Genomic DNA, 23821 nt, shown 5'->3' with positions numbered 1-23821 from the left:
AAATCGTTAGTTTCTTTGACGCTAAATTACTTTGGTACTAAATAATCGTTATAGTCGTGCTTTTTATAATCTATTGTGGTCACGTTTTCGAGTAATTACGAAAAAAAAAATCGTCGGGATGTATAAAATTGTCGAAGTTATTAATCGTTGGAGGTAGCCCTGTACGGCGCGGCGCTGCAGGTGGTGTAGGTACATTGATTCAGTTGAGCCAGTCATTAGACAGCAAAATGCTTTGGCTTGAGTACTTGATACACCAAAATCTACAGAGTGCAACTTTTTCGATGAATTTGAACAAAAATTGTGGAAGTTACAGACGAATCAATTTTTCCGAAAAAAATCGTCTTTAATCGGTTATAAAATGTTTTGCAAACATCCAATGTTGGTGCGGAAATTCCCCGCTGTAGAGGAAGGAAGTCTACACGTCCAGTAAAAATTTCAAGTGAAAATATTTGTTGGTTCGAGAGTTATGATGTACACCGTGCCTGAAAATGGTGTTTCGAGAAAAACGGCTTCAAAGTTAAGTCCTTTATGCCAATACCGCTCTGCGAGGCCGTTACTCGACGGTGCACTCAATTACGTTCGCTGCTATAACGTCTACAACTATTTGAATTTCTTCACGAACTTTCGTTTAAAATGTTCGTAAAGGATAAGACTTTCAGTGAAAAAGAAATAATCGATTTTTTAAAGCTGAAATAGTCCACCCTTACGCTTAGAAACCCCATTATGCAATACTTTGCATAGCTATTAGGTTTTCAACAGTGAAGGAGATAAAGTGCTCCTTGATATGTTTCTCCCACTTCCTATGGTTTCCACTTCCTTCCTCAGCTATCAAGCTTTGCGCATCTGACAATAAGGGAGGCTCGATAATGACGTCAAGCACCTAGCTCGCGAGCACCGAAGGACTCGAATTGTCAGGTCACAGTTTATATCAGAGTAACAGATAAGGGGGTATCAGCCGTGTAGAACCGCTCTCGATGGATAGCCCGCTCACGCGAATTCACGTTTTGCGAGCCGCGCGATACGATCTCGTACATTCCCGCGTAGATCTCGTGTCCCGTATCGATCTGACTTATTTTAAGCTGCTGGTCAATTAAGGAGCTGGTGTTAACGCACAAACTGAGCGTAGGGTTTCTTTCTTTTCAAACTGAATTACGAGCTCCTCTGTCCCCAATTTTTTTTTCTCCTCATAGAAATTACGAACGGGTACCGGCAAACATAAAAGCACAATTGTGAAAGCCTCGTGGAAGATGATACTTCACGTGGGTAGGGCGATTCGAGTGGCACCCGTTGAGAATCGAATTCGGTGATGGAGGTGTCCCGTGGTGATCGCGACATATGTTAATTCTATAGCGCAAGCACGTCCCTTCCTCATCCAGCACGCATCTCGCACGACTCCCTTTCTCTTTAGTCATCGAATCACGCGTTTTATCTGTTTCCGTTCCATAGGTGCCGCTCGTGCGCGTGACACGATGTTCCTCGTGTGGCCATACTTTGCGGTGCCACGGTGCGTGTCGAGCACACGTGTCCGTTCGCCCAGGTACCAACGCGTACGCGTTTAGTTACTTCTTCGTTTTCCACCGCCGGGGGTGCGGATTTTCAGCCTGATTAGGGTTAGAATGTAAAGCAACAGCGCCGTGATTAACGCGCGCGTTAATATAATCAGCCGACAGAGCCTGCTAATTCTAACCGAGCGGAATCTCTGGTCTACTAGCCTGGAATCGACGGCCCGACGCGTGACACCCCGGTCCCCAATTATCCTAATCCGAAGTAAACTTTGCCTCGCTATTTCTCATTGAGTACACGTCCCCGTTGGAGCTATTACCCAGACTTCGTACTATGAAAACGAACGAAATCCTCGTACATTTGACTTCGTGCTTCTTTATACGATTCCGTTTATACCATCGTCGTCTTTTTCTCTTTTCCTTGTTCCTCAGGAGGGTTCTATATAGTCGAGATGCAATTAATTGGTCGTTTAATTGGTCAATTAATTGTACGAAGCTTGGTTCCCACGTTCACGCTGTGCTAGCTTACTCCTTTGCAGGATACGATATGGCATTTTATTTAGTTTCATATTTCTGTAGCTCTGTTCTCTGTTGAAAATATTCTTCACTGCGCTCGGCTGCCAGGCTGACGTGTGTATCAATTGTAGTACAGTAATCGTATAAATATTGAATGATTTTTAGTTAAATACATGTATCCATAACGTATCCATTCGTGTTCCCGCGTTTATCTGATTCCTTGCACATTGCAGGCCGCGAGATATCTGGTGACAGGTAATCTACGGGAACGGAATAAAATTAATTGAGCTGTATCGATTGTGCCACGTACGAGCCAGAACTACAAGGAATTCGGGATAATGCGTATCTATGAACATGAACTAAAAAAAAATTAAAAGCGACTTTAAAAAAATGAAAATGCACTGAAAAGTAACACGTAATTTTGTTCCTTGTTTAATTCTCGACTCTCGATTTTTTTTGTCGGCGCCTTATCGTCTGCAGTGTGTAAATCTGGCGCCGACTTAAAAAAATTCAGAGTCGTAGATTAAATAAGGAACAAAATAATTTTTCACGTTTTAGCGCATTTTTATTCTTTTGAAATCGGTTTTAAATTTATTTTTTTTATTTCTTACTTTTTAGTCATTTAAGTTATATAACTTCATTTATTTAAATAACGAAGTTGGTTAATGAAACAGACTTCTTATTTTTGGTGCAACTTCAAAACTACTTAATCGATTTTGATAATTCTTTCTCCAGGACATAAGTCGATCGAAGTTAAACTAAATGCAGTAAGTTTCACTCAAATCGGTTCAGTAGTTGCGGAGAAATTCGCGGACAAACATAATACATACAAATATACATACGTAGAACCTCTTTATTTTTTAAATCGATTAAAAAAATTGGTCCCCATCGAAGCACTTTCATCTCCATCGACGAATTGTATATACTACCGACATGCGGAACTTCTACTTAATATTCGAATAATTTCGATTACGAATAATGTCTTCGAATATTCGAATACGAATAATTTCTTCGTACATTCGAATACGAATAATTTCTTCGTACATTCGAATACGAATAATTTCTTCGAATATTCGAATACGAATAATTATTCAAATATTCGAATATTCGTTACAGCCCTACTTCTACCTACAAACGGCAATACTCGCGATAAGAATGGAACAAGACACTCTAGATTTTCACTTCGCGCGAATGGCTATCGGAGTACATATCGACCTCGTTCGAATCAATCCCCTGCTCGCCAACGATATGTCACGGGGCAAAGTATCGGCACCCTTTGGAGCTCTCACGAAACGAATTCGAATGGAGTTGCGCAAGAAATTCACAGGAAAATACGGCCGCGTGACGAGTTATTGCTCAATCGCCGTAGGAAACATCGAAGCGGGCCATTTCCACTGGAAATATCGAAATACTTGCATTACACCAGCGGGCACAGGCGTCGGAGTTACTCCGGCCGTGGAGGAGGGTTACATTAGAGCCACGCACACACGCCTACGCCGCCTCTTATCGCGTCTCCCCCGTGGCGCGTGTTAATTGCCTTTAAATTCCAGCCGAGGCCGAAATAGGAATCGGTGTAATGACAGCTGGAAAGAATGCTAATGGAGAGAAAACGGAGTTCCACGGCGCTGTAGCCCGGCTGATCTGTAATTTCGTCATGGAAATGCCAAAGACACGGGCGGACGGGGAGGGGTGGGTGCGTTGGGATCAAGGCGCACTTACAAATTACGACGCAGCCGGGTCGCGATGGACAGAACCCGGTAATTTGGGAAGGGCGACGAGATTAAGCTGCGCCTCGAAAACCATGATTTCGTCGCGACAGGGGTACGCATTATCCGCGAGAATTGGGGGGCAGCGAAGGTGGGGGCCGAGCTCGACGACGAGAAGCATCGCTTTGACTTGCTAATTTTCATTCGGTCCCATGGGTCATTCCGTGTTTTCGCTTCCTGGGCACAATTACGGGCCACCATTCGCTCGCGATCGCCGTTGGCACGCCCCATCGGGGTCCCTCGACGCTTTTTCTGGGGGAAACGGGGCCCGTTCGCGCGCAAGAATCATTTTACTCCTATATGTGTCACGTTCAATATAGAAACACAGGCAGCTGGTCAATAAAGGAGACACGCTTCCTAATGGGGATATCAACCTGATCTGTTTCTGACACCGGACCGTGGCTCAAAGGTCATTCGTATTTTCATATTAATTTGGAAAGGTTGACACGAACTTTTCGTCCGCTCAGCTTTCAATTCCGAGCCATCAACGTCTGACGCTTGGGCGAGCTTTGCAAGACAATTTTGCAGATCCGTGACACGATTGGTAATTAATTGTGCCATCCTGTCGCGATCGCTGTGGCAGGGTCAGGCGAGAACCCTGCTGTCCCTTTTTGATTCGCTAATTCGAAATTGAAGTTGTACAGCCTCATCTCCGCGGGCGGGGGAAAAAAAGAGCGCGCTTGCTTTTGTCCGGAGAGATTTCATCGACGGGAAACGTATTGTCTGGCCCGTTCCGTCACGCTTCGCTGGTGTCCATCGATTCGCGCTTTTGTCGCATCCCGAAACCTCGCGGCATGAACTAAAATGATTAATTGAATATTGGTATATCCGCGGCGCGAGGGAGCAATCGATCCCTGGCGTCGATGTAACACTCTCCATTTTTCGGTCGGACTAGCGGACAAAGCATGAGGAAAAGCGGGAGGATGGGGTCGCGGTAGCCAGTTGTGATCTATTTGCGAGGATGTGCTTTTACTTAATGCAGGTGCTTCTGTAAAATGGACCGTTTTAATCAATTTAGTCGTTTTAAGAAAGACGTACAAGTACTTAACTCCCATCAAATTAAAATACCTTCCCCTGTTCTAAATACCAACGGAGCAGTCACCGTGTCCTAGAATCGATTTCTCTATCTGGAACTACGCTTTTAGTCACTTGTAATTTTAGCCCATTTCACCAAGAAGCCCAGTAGCTAAGTAGAAATAAAAACCCCCGATTGTTTGCTGTATAAGGCAAATTAGTGCACGAGGATATACATGTGCATGCATGCTTTTATACGGAGATCTTGTAAAGAGAAACGGAAATTGCATTTTTACGTATATAAAGGCTCTAGAGAATTAACGAATGCGTCCAAACGGCATTCGCTTTTCGTGCTTCGAGCCGGCGCATGCATGCGCGAAATGTTTATTCACGAGAAGCTGAAAATGTCGCGGCATAAGTTGTCGCGTGTAGCCCGCTGGCATTTTCGCTCCGGAAATAGACGGTTTTATTAAACCGCCCGAATGCTCTGACGATGATTTTTTTTCGAGGGGGCAGAAAGCGGAGCGTGTGTCCTGGGCGTGTAAACTATAAAGCCAACAGATCGGCCGTGTCATCTGCGTTGGATGACAAACGCTACCGCTAAGAAATGGCCGAGTGGCTCCATATATCACGTAGATAATTATATTATGCCGGTTCTGGTGCGTATTTATAGTCGTGCCCCGTTGGTGGCAGCGTGCAGGACACCGAACGCTGGTGTCACCCTATCTGCTCCCATCCGGCTCCTCCACGTAGCACAGTGGGGAGATAACGGCGGCGGGGCGGCGCTAGGAACGGGTAAAATATTAAATTGTCCGTCATTTATACCCTTCATTCGGCCGAGCATCGCCAGGAAACGCAGATGCATTCGTGGAGATAGTACTTTTTTCAGTGAAACCGCGTTCCACTTTTATCTCGCTGGTCTATCGTCGCGGGGGTGGGGGTTGAACAATTAACCGCATTTATTACCGTGATTCGTGCTTAACTCGGTCGATTTTTCATTTTCTAAAGCGCACGGCAATTTCAAAGCCGTCCGACTAACAGTCGCTTTTGATTTTTCATGTTACTACAGCCTTGGAACAGTTATCGCGGATAATAACGAGTTATGCCGAAGGAGATGTCCGTTTTAATCCTTCTCTGCTGACGTATTGTTGCGTCGTTCTAATTATTATTACAAATGATACGCGAACAATGCGCAATTGGTCCCATTTGCACCATTATTCCTGGAGCCTTGTCAAGAAATCCGCATTAAAGGGTGGTTCTCTATACGAAGGGAAATAAAGAGCTCTCTGTTTGTTGTCCCCCCTCGGTGAACGGGGGCCACTGTGCGACCTCGTTTGTTCCTCGAGAATGCGTTTACGTGGTTGCAATCGCGCACCCATTCCTACGAGTGCATACTAATTCGTAAATCGTCCCGTTAACGTCCACGTCCGGGAGTCAAGAGACGCTCTTAGATCCGTCAAGAACAAGTTGTGCTCTTCTGGACCTGACTTTGAAGTCCTCTCGATGGGACGCCCGAGTGCCCGAGCATATTTTCCTTGTCCGAGTCGAGTGTTTCCTGGCTTCTTGCGTAACTTCGAATTGTCAGGCTGCGCGGGCAAACATCGATCGCGCGGCCGCGCTCTCGCGCTTTCCTTGGTCCTTTCCACGGAAACCTTTGCTTCCTCCTGCCCGCCTCGGTCGCCTCGCCCACCTAGGGCAGCTTAACGAGGAAACTTTAAGGTTAAATCGCGGAGGTATTACTCCTTCAGCGTCCCGTTTAACGGGAAGAACTGCATGACACTGGTCGGGCATATTCCGAGGGTGGAAATAGTTTGAGAAAAATGCGGGCCACGCGAATCTCTCGACAGATGTATTTTACACTTTGGGACAGTCGCTCAGAAAAATTGATGATCGTAAAACATACAAAACGATAATATTTACTAGATACACTGGATTTTTTTTTAGCAGAATCAACGTTTCGTATCCCGCTAATCCGCTCCCTCTCCCGCGGATAGATTTTTAATAGCAATTAGCCTGTCTACCGGCCTTAACGACGCAATTATTCCGTTATTACTATCGTTATGAGGGAATTAATAATTAAATCACAATCAGCGACACCGGGCGCGATCCGCGCGGACGAAAACGCTCCACGCGATCGGTCGCGTAATACACTCGTTCGTTTCGGTATTTCAGTCATTACTTTTTAATTATCTGGATCGTGTTGCCGCGTACAAATAACGCCGCTATACAAATTGAGAGGGAACGCGCGCGCCATGCAGGACAGTGGGAGCAGGGAAAGGGCGCGTAGGGGCGCTACGGGGGCAGGGAACGAGGCGCAAGTCGAGTAAATAAATTTGTCGAACTCTCGTCGCACGGTGCTCGTTATGGAAAGCATTCGAAGTATGCGGTTCAATGAGGCGGCAAGGGGTTGAGTGGATAAACGTATAACGATTCGCGACGACCCGTATCTACGTGTGAACGTGCTTATAATCGCGGGTTGGAATGAGCGTGGCATGTTTTTTCTTCTTCTCTCCCTGCCTGCCTCTCGCACTTTGTGCCGCGCGCAAATTATCCGCTTTTAAATCGCGTGATTTTAACGAAGCCTTTCCTTTTTCTGTTTAACGATACGCGCGCGCGCGCACCGTTCACGGCGCTACGGAATGTTTACCCACGCGGCGAGTTGGCATCCAAAGAGCGCACTTTGCGTCACGGAAATGAGCACTTTTTCCTCGGTGGACGAATGCTATATAATGGAGAACTGGAATTGATTATTCCGCACACGAGGTATTCCGCGTAAAGCGACGCATAAGTCGTTCGTACTTGTTATTAGCAAAAGTGTGAAAAGACGCGAAATAATATGAGATGTGTTCGCAAATCAACGAATAGTTTAGAAATTTGTATTCGCTCTAAAACCCGTGGATAATAAAGCATCAAATAATTATTCTGCGCAGGATCAGCTTCCTTTTAATTGAAGCATTGGTACAAGATCGCCTTCTGACACTGGATTAGTTTAATTCGTCCTACTCGAGAACATTTTCGGACCGCGAGGACGGCGCGCTCTTCTTCGAGATAAATCCTCCCTTTTAATCTCGATCCGACGCTTGGGCGTTTTCCTTCGTTTCCTCTTAACGCGGATATCCCACTGCGCTTGATGAATATTACAAGCGAGGAGGGAAGTCCCGTCGTCTAATGAGTAGATCGTGCGGCCAACCGTCAACCCTGAGCACGTATGAAAGGATTCAGCTTCTCTGCAGGGTGGCTCGTGTGTCTATCCGTGCGGGCGCGTGTGTATTCGCGCCAAGTCTCTCCGCTTGTTAGACGAGACGCTTCGCCAACAGTTATTTCCGCGGACGTCGTTCCGAGAAATTTATCAAATCCGTGCAATTATCGGTCTCCCTGCTTCGTCGGACTGAACATGACTTCCACCGTTAATTAAGACGTTTCTCCTCCATTCTTCTGCCGTAAAGGTGACAAAGAAGGTACATAGCTTAACATGGCTTTGAGAAGGACGTTCGCATAATATACACTGCACTCGGTGAACTGTTGCCTTCCTTTTGTTACCAAGATCCAAGTTTTATCACTCGGCTTCTTGAACAGCCCACCCAATGCATCGAACGTTAAGTCAGACCAACGTCTACCAAGCGTTTGCAATGATTTCTCACCGATAGGAAATTGGTAAACCGCAAACGACGAGCGCTTGATAACGTTGAACCGACGTTTAACGAATCGTCGACGTGACCAGTCCCTGCCTACTGGTTAGGGAAGGATCCCGGTGATTCGCATGTTTGTCTGTGCACGCGCGTGTGAAATCTCCGCTTGTTAGTCGAGCCGTTTCGAGCCGGCGAGTCGTCTGGCCGCGGATGTCGGGTTAACGTGAATTTAGCTGGATCCGAGCGGCATCCAAACTCGGCGCGCCATCAAGAGCTGCTTGGACGGTTCGACGCGTCTTCTTGGCCGATGGCTGGAAGTCGCGGGCGGTTGGGCCACGGTGGTGAGAATTTATCGCCCGCCTAGGTAGCAGGATGACAATTAGCCTAGAGCACCCTCGGAACAGCCAGCTCCGTTTTAACGAGACCATGCCGCTTACGAGTCGAGTTTGGAGTCGCTCGGGTTTCATGCTTCCCGAAGGAACTAATTAGATAAGGGTTGCCCGCTTCGGGCGTCATTCGTTTCCTTCGGCTCGATCTCTGCCTCCTCCACCTCGTCCTACCGCATGCTTCCAGCGAATTTTCCAGTTGTCTTTGTGCTTCGGCTAGCTCAGCCCAGCTTTGCTGACTTTCCACGACGACACGCCTCGCCTTTTATGCCCCGCCACTTTTAGAACGCAAGGCAAAATATGACCCGTTTTTTAAACAGGCTCTTTTTCGTCCCTCTACTTTCGGCTGCGCGAGAGCTTAATTCGCGTTAAAAGCGGAGTCGACACGCAGAAGTGGTGACCCGGAGGGAAGTTGAAAAACAATACACCGGGACGTTGTACAGGGAGAAAAAAAATGGGAAAAGCAGGAGAAACGGGGAAAACTTTTGTCGAGAAATTCATTACGAAATAAACATGCTGCATTTTAAGTTTACCTGGGAGTCAGAAATTGAACGTTTCTCATTACGCATTCCCGTATAAAAAGACGATAAATAACTGCTAATATTTTCACTAAAGCGTAGGAATAAAACGTGTGACTCAAGAGATGATACATTTGCGTGCATAGTGCTGGCTAATCGAATAAAAAGTCTTTGAGCGCACCATCTTTGCGGTGTTGGTAGTTAAGAGCCGAAATGGTTAAAAAGTGGACCCAGGTAAATATAAAATAAGATAGAATTCCTGTACCTACGGACTATTAGAGGCTAAAATCGTGTGCTTACGTACAAGAGTAGACGATAAGCGTTAACTACAGGCTGCAGCCAACGAACCGCGGTGGTATTCTTCGACGACGCGCCTTTTGCATCGAACGCGTTCCACTGGTATCCATTTGGATCGGTACACGGTCAGTTTCCGCGCGGAACACGTGTACACACGGAACAATGTAACGAGATAGCATGGACGTGCGTCCGTTCTCCGGTCTGCTCGCAGTAGCGGCGATCCACTATGCCGATTATAGTATGTTACTGCCTTCCTTTAACGAGGCCAGCCCGTCTATGGACTAATCTCGGCGCTCTCCCGCAACTATGCCATTGACTCGCACGGAAAGCAAACGTACAGATTGCTTTTCATCGGCCCCTTTCGCTTTCAACTCGCGTGCAGCGGTCTCGTGAACCCAGCCCTCGTCGCTCCGACGAACGCTTTATTTCTTCCCGTTTCTTCTATCCCCTCATCGGTCGGCCGGATTCTCGTCTGCTCTTCAACGTCTCTTCCCGTTCCGTAACATTAACCATCGCGTTTTCTTCGGCCATTCCACGCCCGCCGTTTGTTTCTCAAATAAATCACCCTTCATTTTCTCACGTTCCCTCCTCCCAGCCCTCCGTTCTTCTGCGTCATCGTCTTCTTACGTGCGTGTTCCGGGCTCCTCCGGTGGCTGGACGATTGGAATCGACGATTACGGTTAAAGCACGCTCGCGGAGCACGTCACGGAACCCGCCGATTCGTCTCGCCGGCTCCGAGTAACGCGATGTTCCTCGTCGTTCCACCGCGCGGACTTCTCGGCCTCTGTTCGCGCCGGTCTCGACGCTGCGAGTACGCGTATGTAGGGAATAATAACGAAAGGAACGAAGAAGACGAAGCAGCTTCGAATCTTGAAAATGATTGTCAAATGTTTCTGTAGTCACACTGGTATAGACAGATTCCTATAAAAAACTTTAAAAAAGTAAAAAAATATGCCAAGTACATGAAAGCAAATGACATTTGCCTAGATGTCCGCGGCCTGGAAGTCAAATACTTGGCCTTTTTTTATATGCTAATTATTATTATCTTCTATTCTTTTGTGATTTATTTGATTTCATGTACTTAGCCTAATTTTTTTTACTTTTTTAAAGTTTTTTTATAGGGATCTCGCTTCTTTTTACAAAGATAATTTGCATAGGGAATGACTTCAGATAATTTTTAATATTATAACTTACAAATTACCACGGAACAGAATTAAGCATAAATCCAGTCACAGCATCATTTTACGCTTCGATTATCTATATATACATAAAATCCTCAGTTTAGTTACAAATAAAAACAGTTTGATGATATTCAAACATGTCGCAATTCTAATTTCGGCAACTTACCTTATATTTGAGACTGCATTTCGGTTGCAATTCAATGGTACACCGATACATATTTGTAAAAACACGTTTATAACTTGGTTATAACTTGACGGTAAGCTGTCAAAATTTGGAGTAGATTGCATAGTGAAGATAGCGCTTGACGGAAACATGTGTTAGTTTCTTTTTGGCTGAAGGTGTGCGTGTAACGCGTATACGTAATATGTTGACGAAAATTTTGACTGGAGAAGAAGAATCAGAATCATAAGAAAAATCTGACCGTTTCTGACAAATCCATGACTTGACATTACGATATCTCTGTCATGCGTGGACCGATTTTTTTTAATTTGGTCTTATTCGAAAGCTTACATGCGGTTTACATAAGAAAAACACCATTAAATTTAGGAAATATCGCAGGCGTGATGAGTTATTAATGAAGTAAGTGTCATGTTAGATTGGAATAGCTCTGCGACGAGTAAATGATAAGCGGTAGCGACACAGCCGACATATACAGGGTGTCTTTCATGTACTTGGCGTCGAGACGCTACCGCGTCTCCAGATTTCAGTATCTCTGTGGAATTATTTCTGTCGTTGGTTTTCTTCCGAACGACGACTTTCTCGAGTAGCTTGTCTCCGTCGTCATAAATTTCCAGCTTCAATTCCGCTCGATGAAGCAAGAGTAACCTATTCCCAAGCACGTAATTGCAGCGAAACTGCCTTTGTTGATACGTACGTGTTCCGAGAGTCAACGCACTTTTTAACGCGTCGTTCCTGCCCCCCGCAGCATTGCCGGGTTGATTTAGTGTCGAAAGGGAACACAGGTGAAAGGGAGTGTCGCTGACAATCGAGTGATTCGATTGTGAAGGAGCTGTTGAAAAACGATAGTGCAGGTTGCGCTAGAAATTCTTAGAAACGCTTCGATGGCGGACGTTGCCCCGTGGGCGACTATCGCTCGGAACCGCGGACAGTGGGAAGGTGCAATTTTCTCACGTTCCTGATCGACAACTCCGACGCAAGTATCTATAGAAAATAATATTCCCGAGGAGCGTAAGACCACTTAATAGACACCTTGAAAAGTGAAATAAAGTGGTAATTGAAAGGAGCTCTGCACCTCGTTCTTTTTCCCCCGCTCTTCCTCACGCTGCAATAAGACTATCCACGTATCTACGTCTTCATAGGTGGCTTAGTTTTCGAGGAAACCAAGTCGCAACGTGGGCACGTACAGCATGGGAGGTCAGTCCTCTTGATGTTCCCGGCCTCGAAGGCGAACTAATGTGACACCTTTCATGCGAAACCTGTAACACGACCATAAATATTTATCAGACACGACAAAGCCTCTAAAGATTGCCTGGGAAGCCCGCGAAATACGAAACGGGCCCCGCCGTGCGGGGGTGTCAGGGCTGCCAGTGATTCGAACGCATCCCCCGGTTCCGGCGTTCTGACGCGGGTGGGAAGGATATCGTAAATAGTCGGTGGCTCCGAGTGGCTTTCGGTATTCCTACGCTGGCTGGCCTCATCCTGTGAAACCTAATCGAGACGCATACTGCCGCGAGGAATAGTGCCTCCGTTCGCGCCGCTCTCGGATACCATAAATATGTGGAGGCAGGCTCGGGGAACGAGATACACTCCCACGTGTCGGCGCTGCCGTGCTCGGCCCCGCGATCCTGCGGCGTGGGCAGGGACGCCGACTTGCACGACAACGGTTACGACGATGTAGAGGGCGAAGGAGACGGGCACGAAGTGGACAACGAGGAAAAAGACGACGAAGAAATGTGCTCTGGAAGGGAGAGGAGGAGGATGATGCAAGATGGAGTCGGCGTGCTTGCTGGACGAGCTTGTCTACATAAACGTCGCTCGTTTCTTCCTTCGCGCCCTCGTATACATGTCCCCGATTTTCTCAGCAGCTTCTGAGAGTACGTGTGTCGCGCCGGTTACACGGACAAGGGCCGAGAGCGCGTATCCCCGGGTCACGATGCGCGTGTGGCCCGCCACTATTCGCGTCTGGAATTCGAATCCAACCCGCGCAGCTGGTTCAACGCCGTTCCCCAATGCGCCGAAACGATGGTTAGAGAGCTGTCTGGGACGGTCCTTTCTTTTTTCCCCGAACACCCCCATTTGTGGAGGGAAAGGAGAGGGGGCCTGGAGAACAGTGACGGTGTTCATGACAAATTTACGGTTTCTTCTCGTGCGGGGATCTGTTCACTGTTATAAAATGACCACCCGATCAAATGCCGCTCTTGTTCCGCCACTGAGCTTCCAAAGAAACTGATACACTCCGTAGAATGCGATTCCGGATCTACCAGCCGCTGCATGCTTCTTCGCGACCGTTTCCAGCTACGCGATGCCTGGAAACCAGCTCCGAAGCAGAAACACGATGCGTCTCGCGCCGGCGAAAGCGCAGCGTGAAATGTAGCGCCATCCCCTGCGGGATTCAAACGTAATGAGAAAGATATGATCCTCTGATGGGAGCTCATCGCCGGCCCGACGTGTTCAACTGCAAAGGGGAAAACTGTTTCAGCGAGCGGAGGGTGTCTCGCTTCGCATTCTTTCGTATTTTCGTGCCGTCCACCCTTCTCCACCGTAAATCGCGCTTGCACGCGTGACGCGCGGCAGTGACACGTTTCCGAGACGTGTTCCCTGGAAATACGTGCGGCCCGTTAGTCCCGACTGGAATCGGACACGAGGGTTACAGCTGCCTGACAATCCTTCATCGTCATCCAGCCCGATGGCACTCGGAAGCCTCTACCGGCGGAAAATCCACTGCCACGGCGGCAGATGCAGTTTCACGGATTCTTACGATTCTCTCTTTCACGCGTGACACGTGCCTTTTTCCACGCTGGATATAGCCGTCAATTTTCCCCTGAAGCAATTGGCAGAGACTTACAGTTGGATCTGTGTCTTCGATGCTATTAAATTGTAATGCATTTAGAGGGTTCTCGGAACGCAACAATAAGTACTCCTCAGTAAGTACTCCTCTGAATTATAAATGCTAAATCGTTGGTAGCAATGTACCGAGACTAACAGCGCGTACTGTCATCGGCAAAAGGCTTTTAACCACCTACGAAGTACATGTACTCTTTTAGTTTTACAGTAAGAATCCCTCCAGTGACTCAATAGTTCCCTCGTTCCCGCGAAAATATTGACAAAAGTGTCAAGGGAACAGCGAAGCCGCTGAAACTTTTAATCGGTTTTGACCGACAATGCAGAGCGCACCGGAAACGCTAGTCGTACTGTGTCATACATTTTTTGTCCAGCTCTTCGGCTAACTGACACAGAACTCCACGATTTTCCTCCGATTCCCCAATATCGACAGAGAGCGTTCTTTATTTATCTGTTCGAACGGTTACACTCTCCGCATAGATGAGGTGCCGCAAGCAGGTTCCCGTAAATTTTCGGGATGCGTAAATATTCATCTGCGCATATATATTTGCCAAATCGTGCCAGAACCGTGATCGCGCAGTGCCTGGATTAGGCTCTGCAAGCGTGGCGTATCTTCTTCGACGTTGTCTCGCCGTAACGATCTCGTGACCGTAAAACTAGGCCCCTATTTTTACCGTCTCGATCGCGGGGCGGTGGAAGTCCGAAATTCGTCGCGAAAGGAATTCGGGTCACGTCGAGCTTCGCTCAGGAATTCACCATGGGCGCGGGGGATAGCTGTCCGATCGCGGCCCCTCGCAAATGCATCGGTACCGCGGCACGCGGAAATTCGAGCTCACGCGGAGGGGAATCCGTGCACGGTCCGATACGCGTCCGGCTTATTGACTTCCGGTGACGTGGGAATACCTCGTGGCCGCTGCGTATTACCTCCTCGTTAGCCGTCGGTGAACGGCATTCCCGATGATTCGCAGGGCAGCTAGCGGTGGTGCGCCTCTTTTGCCAGGATTTAAAGGGAATCTGATCAGGAAACGTCGGCCCCGGCGAGCGGCCCGCTCGCGGGAACTTAACGAATAATACGGGGCGAGAGGAGGCTGGAGAAATAGAGACGAATGAGCTGACTAAGCAGAATGGATGTTGGTGATTACACGAAGTACTCATAGACAGACCTGGCAGACAGATTGCATAGTGTTTGCCTGGAGATAAAACAATAAATCATATCCTGCTCGTCGGCAAGAAGCGAATTCATTATTTTAACGAGAGTGGCAAATATTTCCGTCCCGCTCGCGCGCTTTATCCGCTTGATTAATTCAATCGTGACGATCGTCTCCCGGGAAATTCGTTGTAACGTCCATGATTTCTCTCCTCTTCATTCTCCCCTCTTTTTTATTTTGCTCGCTTGTTAATGCGTCGCTATTAAAAAAAAAACGATGTTTCCACGAGCACCGGTGCGTTCGTATAGGAAAGTGTTTATTACCATCCAGTGGAAGGCAACGCCTCCTTTGCAATTTAAACGTAATTGCAAGATTTATAGCTTTAATAATCTCGCCGGCGTTACACAAGCCTACCGGGCTTGGTATTAATATTAATCATTTTTCGCGTGGAACTTGTATGGCTACAACCACTTTGGGGGCTTTTTTCCTGAACGTTATTATCCTCACGTAGCGACGCAGGCATGCGGCGCTGCTCGTGCACGATGCATGTGCACTTAAATAATTTTCCTGCACTTTCAACGGCGTTTAATTGCGCGAACGTAATCTTTGGCGTTCCCCGCCGTGCTTGCGCAATTATCTTCGAGCTTTAAATAAATGAAACGTTACTCGAGGAGGGAATATTCCTCGCTTCGGAGCGTTGAAGCGTTAATTTATTAACGTCGTTTCTATCGACGTTCACGGGGCTGCATCGAGAACTCCGCGTTCTGATGGAGAGGCGAACTTTACGATTGATCGCGTTGAACTGCGCCGTTCTCTTGTTAATTATGTTACTTTTATTTCGTCCCCGACTTCCACGTCCTGCCCCCCTCTCTTTATTACAATTATCCTACGTCGCTTTTCTGGTTCCCTTTCGCAGCTGGTCAACTTTCCTGTACATTCGGGGCTGCACAGGGAGCCTGCCGTACGCCGTTACTAAGGGTAGATTCAGTGAGGAGAACTGCAGTGGGATAGGTGCGGGCTCGTAGGCGCGTAGCGTAAGTTTATATAGCTGGGTTCCTTGTGGGGCCCCAGTGCAGAGCAGGTCCCGCATAGTGATCCTCTAGGGAGTGAGCGGAACAACGTGTATCGTCGCTGATTGGTTGTCGCGATTTTGGAGCAAAAGCGGCAGTAGACAGAGAAAAAAAACTGTAAAAAAGAAGGAGACAGAAATACTGATAGAAAGAGACAGAAATACTGATAGAAAGAGACAGAAATACTGATAGAAAGAGACAGAAATACTAATAGAAAGAGATTGATACGTTTATTTCTGGTTTTGCTCCAAGATGGCAGCTGTTATACCGATCACTCCCTAGAGGATCACTAGTCCAGCAATATAATTCGGTGGGGTCATGAAATTTCCAAAACATTTGTTACTGCAGGCATTTCGTATGACTCGACGGTTCGATTTTACCGATAATAAAACATTTATTGCTAATAATACTTAACTTTTCAGCGACACATAATAAAATTAGAAAGTTACTACTATACAAACAAATAACTCGGACACAAAGAAAACTTGCAAGTGTAATGATGAGCACCAGATGCGTACTTTACATATGTATATATTTATTCATACATCCTGTTCTAGCTTTTATAAATGATATATATCGTCACTTAAAATTTTGTTTCCTTTGTGTCCGAGTTATTTATTTGTACAGTATTAACTTTCTAATTATTTTCAGTGTCGCTGAGAAGATAAGTATTATTAGCAATAAATGTTTTATTAGCAGTAAAATCGAACCGTCAAGTCACACGAAATGCCGGGCAGTAGCAAATGTTTCGGATATTTCATGACCCCACCGAATTATATTGCGAGACCTGCTCTGCACTGGGGCCCCACGAGGAACCCAGCTATATATGTAACGAAAGTATACTTTCGTTAAACTGAATCTTGCCGCGCTTCTCGTGCTCCGCGCGCCATTTAATGGACGACCGTGAGATGAAAGGGGGAGAGATGGGGATTACGTAATAGAGCACATGTGCAAAGCGTACAAAAATAATATTACAAGTCGATTCGGATAAATAGAGAAGTGATAGTTGTAAACTGTAATTGTCGTTTCCTTGTTTACAGGTAGGAGTGTAAATAGTGTAAATAATTGCTGTAAAGAGCGAATAAAATTTGAACTCCTTGTTTACAGAGAAACATATTTCAGTTTATTTATTCATCACTATCAGTAATAATTATAAGAGGCTTGTATATATACTTACGCTACGCGCCTACGAGCCCGCACCTACACTGCTGCAGTTCTCCTCACTGATTCTACCCTTAGTAACGGCGCACGGATGGTTGCTCGCCGCTAGGCGCTGAAAAAGGCTCCCTGCGCAGCCCTGCTGTACATAATTCTCATCGCGACGCGGCAGTTCGCGGAACGCCGTTATTAAGTGGCTCGTTAGCATTAGGAGCTAACTAGTTACTATTCGAATCGCTGCGATATCCGAACACGTTGCTAATTTCATTTGGGTACCGTGCGAACGAGCCTGCCGCGTGAATTAGACTCAGCGCGCCCAATCGATAACGTTAAACATCAAATTATTAGGCGGAGCAGCGAACGTTGCTCTGGATTATTAGGGAATTATTAGGCGCCTACTGAACGACACGATTCCCATTTGACTGTGCGCCAACATTTTCCCGTATTTTTATAGTCACCAGTGTAAAATCTTTTCCCTTCACCCTCGGTAGGCGCAGACGCGTGACGTTTAATACCGCCGTTACATAAACTTTTCTCGAACAGGGAGCCTGTGAAAATCTGATCACGTTGCGCGAACACGGAAGAAACGTTAATATCGATCGAATGTCGTAGCAAAAGATGCCAACTACAGGCGAGCGGAGAGTACGAGCCACGATAAATTGAGGGTTACGTTGGGGAATTAATATACTCGAATGGCGCGCACAATGCGTGTAGTTTCCCGTGGCAGAGGTCGGCTAACCACCGCCCCCAGTGATCATAGACCATCGAGCCTGGAAGAAGAAAGGTTTTATGCTAATTCCTGCATCGAGCCCACTCGTTGCCGCGACCGAGCATTGTCCGCTAATAATCGCTCGACTGCGAGCTCTCCTCAACCCACTGACTGCCTAACCCAGCCGAGAATAATAATTATTTCGCGAGGACGCGGTTAGAAAATTACCGAGTAGACAGACAGGCGGTTCCTCTCGCGGGGAGACAAAGACGAGGAGTCGCGCCACACGAGAACCTGGATGGTACTCGTGCAGTGTTCCCAGAATACCGTCTGGGCGACGCGCAAAACTCCCTCTTCGCCACTTTATTGCTCAGCATTTTAGCACTTTAAGATCGCGCACTTGGACGTGGTAATACACAACCGCATCTACGAGCCGGAGCGTGTCGTTCGGTTCAGTTTGGGACCGATAAGCCGGTAATGAGAGGGGAATGGTAGGATTATCGATTTAAAGGCCACGGCGTAATTATTGCTACCAAAAGGTTGTAATTATAAATATTCAAAGCGCGTTATCGGGTCGTCCAGCGACGTTCCCCGGAGGTAATAATTATTTCACAGTGATAAGCCGAAGAAACCGTGGAATGAAGAACTCGGGGGAAGACAAAGATGAGCCACCGTACAATGAGACCGATGATATTACCTCGGACCGGCGTTCATTGAAATGCCGCCGCGAGCCGGGGAGGGAGACTTATTTCCCCTCTTTTCTCTTTGGTTGGCCGTTGCTGCATCTTTCTGCTAATATCTTCTTTGCCAGTAGCTTAATTTGTAAGTCTATCTCGTTGCTAGCAGAAAGTATTTTTACGGGCAATCCGAGTTGCGTTTCCATTATTTCTGTACGTTTCGACTTCGGATCGTAGCAGCTTGTCTTCCATCTCCGTTTAAACGCCCTTCGCTTTCTTGCACTCGCTTTAACTGCTCCGAAACGATGTCACAGTTTTGTTACACGCTTCTAAGCGTTGGCGCACATTGGGCGCAGGGTGACAGCGCGCAGCATCCCCTACGCTTTGCACGGAGACAGCTTTTGCCTCAGTGGTCTCGCAGTTTCGAACCTCGAAGAAGGTATAAAGGAACCGCGCCAATTTGTACCTGATACCATAAATACTGAACACACACTGGAGCAGAAACTGCCTCGTCGCAAATCGTAGGCCACGTTGCGCTCAATTTGCGCCTCCACTGAGGGACATGCCGGGGATGTAAATAAAACACCACCGCGTAATATTTCGCGACGCCTATTTATTCAGCCGACATAGTTTCCCCCGTAATGTATGCATCCCCTCGTTGCCAGTTCTTGCTCTAGTTGCTAATGCTGTTACGTTTCCATTTGTTGGCTACGCTAAAGGGACCATACCAAAGCACGCATAACTTGATATTCCCAGCTTCTCTGTTTTTCCCTCCCTCTCTATCTCTCTCCGCTCTTGCTTCCCATCAGCCTATCGCTTTTGTTTCTTCATTTCGTGGTATCTACCTGCTCTCTCCAGGTTTTTCTCGCCTGGCATTGTAATACGTTCGCTCGAAATAAAGGATTATAAATAAACTAAATTGCGACCGTAAAACTTAACTACAATGGTATCGGCGCACTGGATCGGTCAGATTAAAACAATTATTATTTTAATAAATTAAAATAATACATCAAAGCTATTTTGCAATTAATTATATATATTAGTTTCCGACGTTTCGATCTTGGTATAGATCATCTTCAAGGAAAGTTAAAAACATATATAAAACTAGCTGACCCGTTACCCGGTTTCATCCGGGAATTATTATTATTACGTATTATTTTCGATAGCATATTTATAAATAGCCTATAATCTAATCTAGGACGCATGTAATTTATATTCAAAGTTCCATTGAAATTCGTTCAGCCGTTTAGGCATAAAAGACGGACAAACAAACAGACAACGTTTTCAAAAGTATGTTCTTTAATAATTCACGATCTTTGTTTGTACGTTCTTTAATAATTCGCTCGAAATGTTTAAAAACTGTAACCGAAATTCTCCACGGCTCTGAACTTCAACGAAGCCCTCGAGGCCGAGGCTGCTGTGAATCAAAGAAGTTGGAAAATTCAGTTACCTCCATATTCCTTCTCCCCTGACTGATCACCATGTCCCGTTTCTAAACTTGCCGCAACGTTCGTTCTCAGGGACCCATTTCGGACGGGGAATAGGTACATTTTGTAACGGACCTCCATCTACTAATAAAGTATTTCGACTCGATCCTGGGAATCGTTACTATTAGTTACTCTTTCGACACTCTGCACGGTTGCACGCTAATAAATTACAATCGTGCCGGGAAAATTATCTTCAGCCGCCACATCCTCCCGCTCAAAGATACCTACCGGTTACACGTGCAAGCTGCTTTCTTTCCGCCTCCCAGTGTTGTCTCATCGTTTTCGTTTCTCCTTTTCCGCGGGCACGTTCGTCGCTGGTTCCGTTTCGCACGCTCCCCAAACGGCAGGGACGAGGAAGCGACGGTTAACCACCACCAACACCGTGGCAACCGCCAGCAGCGAGGATGCACGAGGATGGTACGACGGTGATGGTGTGGTGGTCGGTGGTCGGTGGCTCCGTGGCGCGTCGTTAAAGTATCCTCTCGTCGGGCAACGAGCGCAGGGCGCACGATTTAAATTTAAATAAGCGCGACGAAGCTGCGATAAAATATAATTAAGTTGGCCGCGCCACGTCGGATGTGGCGCTGAAGTGGCGCGGGGGTTGGGCAGAGGGGGAGGGGGGCCAGGCCGTGGGAGGAACGACGGTGGAGAACAGAGAGAGGAGAAGAAGAAGGGCGGTCCGAATGAAAAGACTAGGAGTCGACGAGAAAGGGATGAGAGGCTGCTGCAACGACGGGGCCACCGTTCTCTGTATATATGTATATTATGCGTATATTACGAGCAAGGGCGAGCCGAGGTATCACGTCGCTACTTAACTTGACGGACTTAATGGCCGGGCGTAATGGGCGCGGCCGCAAGAAAAAAAGAACGTAATTAAGAGTGGCAAGGATCCCCGGTTGCCAGTTACCAGGACCAAGATTTATGTTACGCGGTAATTTCTGCGAAATCCTACCGTCCTGACGAGAGCGGCAATCTCATCCCCAGCGAGCGCGGGGGATAGGCAAGGCGAAGGCTGACGTTGTCGGTGGTGTGTAGCTAGTTTAACGATTTGTAGAGGGCGAATTGTTACGGTGGCTGGCGTCTCGTCGCGCGTTCCCTTGTCATCCGCGTACACCTTTGAATAGACTTTACGGGGGCTCTATACGCTGTTTGCGTCAAAAGTGTCGTTATGTCCGCAGATACCGCCGCAGGTGGCAAGTGGTACACGCTTGTAGGAGTTGTAACTTCTCCTTCGGACGTTTCGACGACGAACACAGTACTGTCTCACTGCGGAGGGACTCGGGCGATGCCCTGGCGATTTATAGCACGCGGTAAATGCCGCGTACACCGTACGTGGACGCTTGGATGTTATTCTTCTTCTCGCGACGGCTCGGGTGTCTTATTAAACGGTGCACTTTCACGCTGCGAGGTATAACTAACCCGAGGCGACTACCCACTCCCGCATTCGGGGAACATTTTTTTTTTACGACCGACATTTTTTTTTTACAACCACCGAGTGCCTATATGTGGTTGGAAGACTTTTTAGACACCTCGCTCGGTGACGCGACCTTTTCCACGCCTCGTTGGAGGGAATTTTTGGGGGTGACGGGGGTGGAAAGAGCCGCTTCATCAAAATCGACGTGGACCGCGGTCGTCGGTGGATCCGAATGGCAGTGAAACGTTATATGCGGATGGCGCGGGACATTTCTCATCGTAATGTGATTTATGGAACATTTTTAACTCCCCCGAGGTACGGCTGGCCCATGCGCGGCCGTACGTTGATGGTGTTGTATCTGCCGCACACTCTCTCTCTCGAGAGAGATTCGCCTGTTCGTGTTTTATCATCCTTGCGCATACGCATTGTTCCCCCCAGCGGTCGCCGTCTCGCCGATACTTCACGCCCGAAACTAATTACCGGCTTGAAAAATTCCCGGCTATTTATTGCGCTTAGCTGCCGGTCCGTGGCTCGTTAGAAGGACCTCTCCTCGTCCTCGTGATTTACCGTGCTCGTCGTACGTTCGCTTGTCATTGCCGCCGCATTGACCCCTCATTATTTTCGTTGCGGCCATTCGATTCGCGGCTACACCACTTACTTCGTTAGTTTATGGCTCGAACGGCCACTTCTTGCAACCCCGCAAGTGGCCTAGGTGCAGCTATCAGCCACGCGCATTCATGGTAGATGGAACACTCTAGTGACTAAGTAAATAAACATCGTATATTTCATCGTCAGAAGTAAATGAAATAGTAGATATCGTTTGTTCGTTTTCTATTTACCAACATCCACTTCCTTCGCTTTGTAATTGAGTCACAAGCCCTCGTATTCGGCTGGAAATCTGCTGGCAATTCGTTGCGATCGTGCCAGGGTGGCAGTCTGCGAAAGAAACACGAGCCCAGCAGATTTAGTAGAAAAAGAGACACAGTAAGGTGAATGTCCCAATTTCTGCTCATTTAAGAGGTTACTCGTCAGACAGAAGGTGTAAAAAATTTGTTCGTCGTCAAAACTTGCAGAGTAATTGATTAATTCTTTAATAATAAATCAACCAGTCGAAAACTATTTAAGAAGGATATTTCAAGATGTTTAACTGCTAGTAATTTGTAATTAAATATAATGCAAAAACTATTTTCTGGCTAATTATCGAATACCAATAGTGACCCTGTTCCTTACCACAACCAGCTAAAATACGGTCGAAAAATCATGTGTCTCTCATTTTAAAAGTTGCTCGTTGCTTATGCTGCACTTTGATTAGCCCCAAGCTCGTGCAACACTCGCGTAAATGTTCAAATAATTTAGAATTAGGTTTGTTGTAACTACAGTAGAAACGTGACGGTTATAATAATAAGAAAAATACGAAATGAGCAGAACAGGGGACATGAGCAGAAATTGGGTCATTCACCTTAGCTTCGTTCTGCCCCGTTAGGCAGTTGGGTCATCGCTTTAATCCATCGGCGGCCGATGCACGTGTACGAGTACCTACTTGGGGCAAGTGGTTTTTCTTCGGGGCAATCGTTACACGGGCACAGGCGAGAGCCCGGTTATCCCGATATTTCCGCGAGAGCAGCGGCCGTTTCGCAGTGTTACGTCGAACGGCTCATTAGTAACCGACATCCCATTATATCCCGTCGTAAATAACGTCGCACACGTACGCACCGTGAGCCGACGGCTCCGCTATGGTTTCAAGCGCGTTGCGTTCGGACGTCGGCGTAAGATCCTGCAGCGGGAACGAAGTGCCGGCTCGTAAAGCAAAATCGTAAAGGGACGCCCGGGGGACCAGGGGTCAGGCCTCGGAGAAGCCATGGAGAAGCCGCGGGACCCCTTCACGCCGCCTGCGCCGTCTTCGTTTCGTTGTAAATCGCTTGTTGCTCCGACTTACGACGTTACGGGTCGCTATTAACTTGAATAGGATTACCTTGTCCCCCGGACTTGCTCGCAGATTAAATTTCCCCGTTAAACCGTGTCTTCGACGGCGCCGCCGTCGTCGAAATACGGGGCGCGTCGCGACGTTCGAGGATTGCGTAACGCGGGGTTATTAACGAGCTTCCAGACAGTTTCGCGTTTTTTTAAGCTGGAGCTTGGATCCGAAAGAGAGACTGCGTAGGCGTGTTTATGATAATCTTCGCTTATGATGGATCGCGGAGACCTAGTTAAACCTCCGCGGAGGACCCTTACTACCAGTCGAAGTGGAATATCCGTGACGCCAGCCGGAGTGGCTCGGTTTCGTACCGCGGACCAGTTTCGAGTTTCGCCACCGATATTTTCGGAGC

At 47.3% G+C, this 23821-nt stretch overlaps 1 protein-coding gene and 1 long non-coding RNA gene across 2 annotated transcripts in view; one reads left to right on the top strand and one right to left on the bottom strand.

Annotated features, from left to right (window-relative positions):
- Olf413 (DBH like monooxygenase olf413) overlaps positions 1 to 23821 on the top strand; it is a 194958-nt gene that overhangs the window by 5644 nt on the left and 165493 nt on the right. The gene's annotated exons all lie outside the window — the stretch shown is intronic.
- Positions 19187 to 20233, bottom strand: LOC143366174 (uncharacterized). Its single transcript, XR_013084683.1, has 2 exons — positions 20044 to 20233; positions 19187 to 19462 (listed from the first exon to the last, which is right to left on the bottom strand). It is a non-coding gene; the product is annotated as an uncharacterized LOC143366174 (long non-coding RNA).

The sequence above is a fragment of the Andrena cerasifolii genome, chromosome 2 (assembly GCF_050908995.1).
Source record: "Andrena cerasifolii isolate SP2316 chromosome 2, iyAndCera1_principal, whole genome shotgun sequence".
Lineage (NCBI taxonomy): Eukaryota > Metazoa > Arthropoda > Insecta > Hymenoptera > Andrenidae > Andrena > Andrena cerasifolii.
The sequence above is the reverse complement of the archived record's forward strand: the minus strand, read 5'-3'. Positions and strand labels throughout refer to the sequence as shown.